At 28.4% G+C, this 7,456-nt stretch overlaps 1 long non-coding RNA gene across 1 annotated transcript in view; it reads right to left on the bottom strand.

The window, feature by feature from the left end:
• LOC100571768 overlaps positions 1-7,184 on the bottom strand; it is a gene marked incomplete in the record, with an annotated part of 30,493 nt that extends 23,309 nt beyond the window's left edge. Inside the window, 2 exon segments of the long non-coding RNA XR_003840068.1 lie at positions 6,350-6,364; positions 6,983-7,184. This is a non-coding gene — a long non-coding RNA (uncharacterized LOC100571768).
• Positions 7,185-7,456: the final 272 nt, after the last annotated feature.

The following is a 7,456-nucleotide window of genomic DNA, read 5'->3' as shown; positions in this document are numbered from 1 at the left end:
TAAATTTTTTTTTGTCCAACATGTGTATATTAGCGTTCTTTATAAGAATTAAAAAAAAAAAATCCCGGAGAAACTTCGTTTTGACGCTATTGATAAGAAACTTCAATAACTATATATTTTCGTTACGCGTATTTTTTTAAAAAAAATACTTAGAAATTAGAACTGAATATTATTAATTTTTTTTTTTCATAATGTGTGGTTTTAACGGTGATTTCGAAATTGTTTGAATTTTTTTGCGGAAACTATTATTTTGGAAGTTTAAGCCATCCAAAGTTTGCTATTTTACGTTTATACGCATGTGCGAAACAATACTTTAATGCTGCGCGGAGGAACTCGTGTTTGGTGTTTTTTCGATTTTATTGACCGAGCGCAGCGCACTGAGCGAGTGGCAACGCTAGCAGATTGGTAACCGGCCAAAATAGCGAAAAAAAAATAGCGAATAGAAGAATAGCGAATTAAAAATATCGAATATAAAAATAACGAAACTTAATTATAGCGAAAAATAATATATCGAATGTTTAGGGGAAAACTCTTGTTTTTATAGTAAATATTAAACAGAGATTAGGGAATAATGTAATCTTTATTAGTCTGTCATTATTATTGTGACTCAAGGTAATATCCGTTATCGCTTTTGTCGTTTTGTCGTGAATAGTGTACATAATGTAACCTATACTATATGGACATCAAATAGTTTTGTACGACGTTCGACAACGTGACAATCGTTTGCAAAGTGTTGTGCTTATTATTATATTTCTTATATGAACTGTATTTTTTAAATTTGATTTTTTAAGTTATGGAATTCATTAAATCTAATAAAAATAAGCTTTTACTAGTTTATAATAGTTATACATAGAGAGGAAAAAATGTACAAGGAATCGAAGTATTGGAAATGTATAGATATGAAATGTAAGGGTCGATTAACAACTACAAGTGATAATATAATTAAAAAAGAGCCTTCAGAGCATAACCACGTTCCAGATATATGCAAATTAGAAGTAAAAAAAGAAGTCGAGAGAATGAAATCCCAAGCACTATCGTCACAAGATAACCCTCAACAAATAATCGCTTCATCACAATTAAGTCCAGTGATATCAGGTGCATTACCCGAAATATCTAATTTAAAACACACGTTAAGAAGAGTACGCCAACGTAATGATTGTGCACCGCCGAATCCTCAGTCACTTTTTAACCTCCAAATACCCGAAAGGTATACTTTAACTAAAGATGGAAGGCAATTCATGCAGTACGATAGCGGCCCATCAGATGAACGTATTTTAATATTTTTTACAAAAGAGAATCTAGAATTAATGGAAAAATATAATAATTGGTTCGTTGATGGTACATTTAAGTGCACTCCGACACTTTTCACTCAAATTTACACAATACACGTATTAACAACAAATTCGTTGATACCAACTGTCAGTGGCGTGCCCAGGATTTCAAAATGGGGGGGGGTTCAAAGAAGGTCTGAATTATCACTATTGTAGGTCCTAGAATCTAGACTTAAGTACTGAGCAAAAAAAAAAATAAAAGTAGGTTATCAGAAACGATATTATATATTATATATTATATTATATATTATAGTATTATACTAATATAATAAGCTACTAATAAGGCACTACACAAGAACAAAAGTAAATTTTAACTGTATATCACATGGTTATACATTGTTATTGATTAAAAAAAAAATATTGTCAGACTTTTAAATATGCTTGTTATAATATTATCTTATGTACAAGATGAAAAAAATTAATCTAGTCTAAAGTTTAATTTTCTGGCATTAGCTGATAATAAGTTTAAAACATTTTCAGGTGTAACTTTAATTTCTTGGTGTATATTTAGAAGCGCCAAACCATTCAATCTATTTTCTGATGTTGTGTTTCTAAGGTATGTTATTAAACGCTTTAAAGTAGAAAATGATCTTTCTCCTGATGCTGTAGTTACAGGAAGGGTTATAAGGTATTTTAAAAGTTTATGAACTGTGGGGAAAACATTTTCATCACACTGAAGATATGTGTCAATTGCATTTTCACTTTTGAGATTTGTACAATATTTTCTCCATAATTTCAACTCTCCTATAGCTCCAAGTTCAGTAGTTTCAATATCAATCATATATGCCCTAATTAAGTTTATTATTTCATCCTCTCCATCATTTAAAATTGATGAACTTAGTTTCGCTGGTAGAAGACAACTAAAGTTTTTTAGTAAATTTTTGTGTTGTAAGAATCTGTCATGAAGCTGTGTTAAAAAACTATCTAAGAAAGGAATAAAAACTGTCAATCTATAAAATTCTTCAATAGATTTTTCATTTAAACCCATTTGCTTGTTAGATTGTATTTGTGTTCTTGTTAAATCAAAACTGATGTTTAAATTTAATTCCTTTCACCAATTATTTACTTTTAGAAATTCTTTTGAAAACTCTTCAATTACGTTATCTCTGTATGAATTTATTGTACTCTCAACACAACTTGCGAATTGGTGATTATGACCAGTATAGCATAGAATTTAAAAAACATAAATATTATGAATATTGAATGACAAGTGAATACGATGTGTAATATTAAATACTATTATATAATTTTCTTGATCCGATGGGGGGGGTTTTAACCCCTATCCTCCCCCCCCCTGAGCACGCCACTGCCAACTGTTTACGCTTTATTACCAAACAAATCACAAAAAACATATGTACACCTCCTTAAACAATTAAAAACAATTAAATCAACTTTATTGCCAACATCAATTATGTCAGATTTTGAAATGGCATCAATTAATGCATTTAAAGAAGTATTTCCTAATGTAAAACAAAAAGGATGCCATTTCCATTTTTCCCAATGTATTTGGCGTAAAATACAACAAATTCAATATATGGCCCAAAAATATATATCAGATTCGACATTTTCAATACAGATACGGCTCTTATTAGCATTAGCATATGTACCAGAAAATCATGTGATAGATGCGTTTGAAGAATTAATAGATTCACCATACTACACAGATAACGAAAACATTTTACAACCACTTATTGACTACTTTGAAGACAACTTGATAGGCCGCCCAATGGGTCGAAGAAAAGGTCGTAGATCACCAAAGTATTCAATTAGTTTATGGAATTGTTACGAATCGGCAAGCACTTTATTACCAAGGACTAACAATGCAGTAGAAGGTTGGCATAGAGGTTTCAGTTCATTACTTGGTTAGTATATAATTTATATTTTAATTCAATATAATTTATAATGTTTATAATTTGTTTATACTTTAAGGTGCATATCATCCAACATTATGGACATTTATCGATGTGTTGAAAGATCAGCAACATTTAGAGGACATTAAACTGGAACAGTTCATTGCTGGTGCCAAAAAACATCAAAAAAAAAATATATAAAAATTGTTCAGAAAAAATACGTAATAAATTACTTGTCTTACAATATTAACGACAACATTAATTATTTAAAAGGTATCGCTTACAATTTAACTCTACAAATGTAACTATAATTTTGTGAATTTTTTTGTATTATATTTTTACACTTGTACTTATTACAATAATATTTTTTCGCTATTTTCGATTTCGTAATTATATAAACTTCGCTTTTATTTTTTTCACTATTTTAGTTTCGCTATTTTTCTTTTCGCTTTTATTTTTTCGATATTATGGCCTATAATCAAAATAACGATAATAATCTGACTATAAATTTAAATACAGAAAATATTAAATTGGTTTCTCAGAGTTTCAATTTATTGAAAGCTGATAGAGAAGAAATATTAGAATTTCTTAATAATGTATCGTTAGAACAAGTACCTACAGATTTTAATTAAAACTAGTAACGCAATTCGAATAAAACATTTTGAAGGTAACATAAGAAATTTAAACGACAAAAATTTAGATATTTTGAATCTTCATTATCACAAGAAGAATTTGATATATTTTTCAATGGTAAATTAGGACAATTATCATACACAAAGAAAGATAGATCGCAAACGATTTTATACGAACAATGTGGCATATTAACATACGTCCATAATCAGGAACAATTAAGTGATTTGGCACGTAATATCATACGGAAAAATATTAAAATAAATAACGAATCAGTAGATATATTAGCTAATAACTTTACGCAAAACTTAGAGGTCATAAAAAATTTAGAAAGCAAAGACGATCAAAGCAGTTTAAGTCCTGACGAAAAAACATCTATTCTAGACAAAACATTAGATAGTAACAATTTAGATATAAATCAAGCAAATTGCATGGAACCAACTAAAATAATTAATAATTATAACAATAAAAACGAATTAAAATCAAAAATGGAATTTAAAACAATTATCCATCAACCCCAAACTTTGTCGGGAAAATTGGGAGATGACGTTGATTCCTTTATAGAAAATTTTGACTTAGCTGCTATAATAAACAACTGGGGTGAAACGGAAAGAAATACGTTACTACCATTATACTTGAAAGACTCGGCATCAACATTTTTTAAATTAATAAAAACCGAAACACTAAACATAAACTGGGAACAGACTAAACACCAAATAAAAGAGAAATTTACTAATATTGGCAATGATAAATTACTTAGAATACAATTAAATCAAAGAAATTTAATGGACAACGAAACTTTAAATTAATTTATAATATATATGATGGAACTTTGCTATAAAATTAATCCAAACATGATGAAGAAAGACATTTGCGAGAAAATATTGGCGGGTTTGCCAATAGAAATTTTAGACAAAACAAACATATCTGAAATAATAGAAAATTTAAAAAGATACGAATTAGCAAAAATGGTTAGAAAAATAGACGAAAAACAAAAGATATAAGGGAAAAACCGGTACAAAACCATACACCAAATTATACCAATGGAGCTAATAACAATAGCGAAGTTTATAATCAACAATTTCCAAGTCAATATTTTTCACCGTATTTTAATCCGAACCAACAAAACTCTAGATTTACATACAATCAAATTAGTCAAAAATCAAAATATACCAAATACATTTACACAACAACAAAATCAGTATCAAAACTACCAACACCGGAACTCTCCAAGGCTGATACCAATATGTTATGGATGTGGCAAGGTTGAATATATTAAGAGAGATTGTTACAACCAAAAAAAACTAAAAGTACTGCAGGCACCTGGGTCATGTAAGTTGAATTAATATTAAAATAAGTATTATAATTTTTTATTCGTTTCTACGGTGTTAAACAAAGCGTTAGAAATTAAAATCCAATTTTTAGCGTTTTTTCGTAATTTTCCGGTGGTTTTTCCCGTGGCATTAAATAACTATTGAGAAAATCGAAAAATGACCTCTATAAAGTACCATCTTGCTCCAATTTTCTAAAAGATATGGTACTATATGTTGAAATCGAAACACTCCTTCTGGAAGAAATTTTGTATACAGGATATAAAAATAAAAAATAAAAAAATAAAAAAAATAAACACCATTGTAAAAACAATAGCTTCCTCGCTCCACTCAGAACATAAAAGTAGCCTTACCTAAAATATGCGCAGGACAAGACGGAAAAGAATGGCCTATTATTTTCAATATGCTGAAGTTCATATTTCAAAATACGTGCATAACAATATCTATTTATAAAATTAACAAGTCAATGTTAAATAATAATGAAACCACCAACATAAACAAGTCAAAATTAAATAATAATGAGACTACCGATAAAATTAATAATAATGGAATGGGATTTGTTTTTCCCGACAATATTGACCACACACTGAGGGAACATATTTTATTAGACGCGTCATACTCAAACAAAATCGAGAAAATACCTTCTGACGGCGATTGTAGTGCACATGCGCTATGTATTTGCTTGAGAGAAGGAAATATATACAACCAGTGAAAATTTCATGAACATAGAGTTACACCAAAAACCAAAATCGATTTTGTGTAAAAATTCCTGTTTATGCGCTTTGGAAAACTATTGGGTATTTTTGACCTCCCCAATGCACCAAAAATATTCACTTTCCTATCGAATAAGATACTGAAGTTAAAAATGAATGCATTATGTTGACTACTATAATCGTGTATACAGACACAAAAAAAAAATTTTAAAAAAAACACACATAATTGTAAAATCAATATATTCATTCTTCTACTCGGAATCTAAAATTAGAAAAAATAGAGAATTTTTTGACAAAACCACTTTTTGACAAATTCTAATTTATTTTGTTTTTCAGAGTGGTTTCCTGCTTTCCGCCTTATTCAGTAATTTATTGAATTTATTGCTTACAATTTGAATAAAAGTGATCACATTATGATTAAAACGAAAATCAATTTATACGGGTGTATGATGTATATACGTATGTGTTTTCAAATAAAATATAATAATACTTACTGAGACAATCTTTCTCTAGAACCAAAATAATTAATGGTTAGTAAAAAATGTTATAAATAATATTATAATGTTATGTAATAGTTTCTTATTATGTTTTGGAATGTGTTTGCTATTAAATCAGTATCAGGACTGGAGCCTGTAATTGGAACTTAAGGAGGTAAGTGACTCAAATGCCACTGTTAGAATAACCGAACAAGAGTGGAGTGAAGAGAAAAGAACTTTGAGTTGATTATGTAGATTAAAATTAATATTGAAAAAATCGTAATTTTTATAAACGCTAGAAAAATAAATAGCAAAATCATTAAACATATATCGTTAGAAGTATCAGTCTGACGATATAAATTTTAATCTAATAAAAATGAAAAATATCATAATAATATTGTGCTTGCTAATTGATACAAATACTGATTCAAAAGGATATTACTGTGTTAAAAATTTAATCTTGCTGAAAATCTCAAATAATTTGATTTAATTCTTATTTTTTTAGTATAACAGTTTATGAACTAAAATTACAACCATGTATTTTATACCTATGGTTAATTATAATGTGATCTATATTATACCTATAAACATGAATCTGTTATGAATCATGTATATTGTATAGGTAGTAAACACAAGTAGAGAAATACTTACTAGTAGCGTATGTACAACCAAGAAAATTTAATATAAAATATAAAGTTATCATATAAATAATACTTTTTCCCATGTTCAAAGATACAACTCTGATGTACAATAACTGAATAATAATTTACAACTTTGAATATGAGAATAATATAAAATGTTTTCTAGTCAGTGCTTAGTATTATACTAAATAGGAAGGTATGTAAAATAGCTATTTATAACGGAAGGCGTCGAAACCATATAGATATAATAATACTTTTCCACACCTAGTGAACAAAGGCCTTGTACTGCATACATGAAATTGAGAGGGAGGCATTTGTAAACATAAACCACATTTTCATCACAACTTAGTCGTAAGTGCTGGTTATATTTACCTTTTGCAGTTTTGACCACATGTTATATTGTTTTTGTGTACCTAGTGTGTTTACATAATAATATCTGCATATCTTTCGATACACGGCATTGTTGTAAACCACCATAAGAGTT

Source organism: Acyrthosiphon pisum, unplaced genomic scaffold, assembly GCF_005508785.2.
Source record: "Acyrthosiphon pisum isolate AL4f unplaced genomic scaffold, pea_aphid_22Mar2018_4r6ur Scaffold_21003;HRSCAF=22751, whole genome shotgun sequence".
Lineage (NCBI taxonomy): Eukaryota > Metazoa > Arthropoda > Insecta > Hemiptera > Aphididae > Acyrthosiphon > Acyrthosiphon pisum.
The sequence above is the reverse complement of the archived record's forward strand: the minus strand, read 5'-3'. Positions and strand labels throughout refer to the sequence as shown.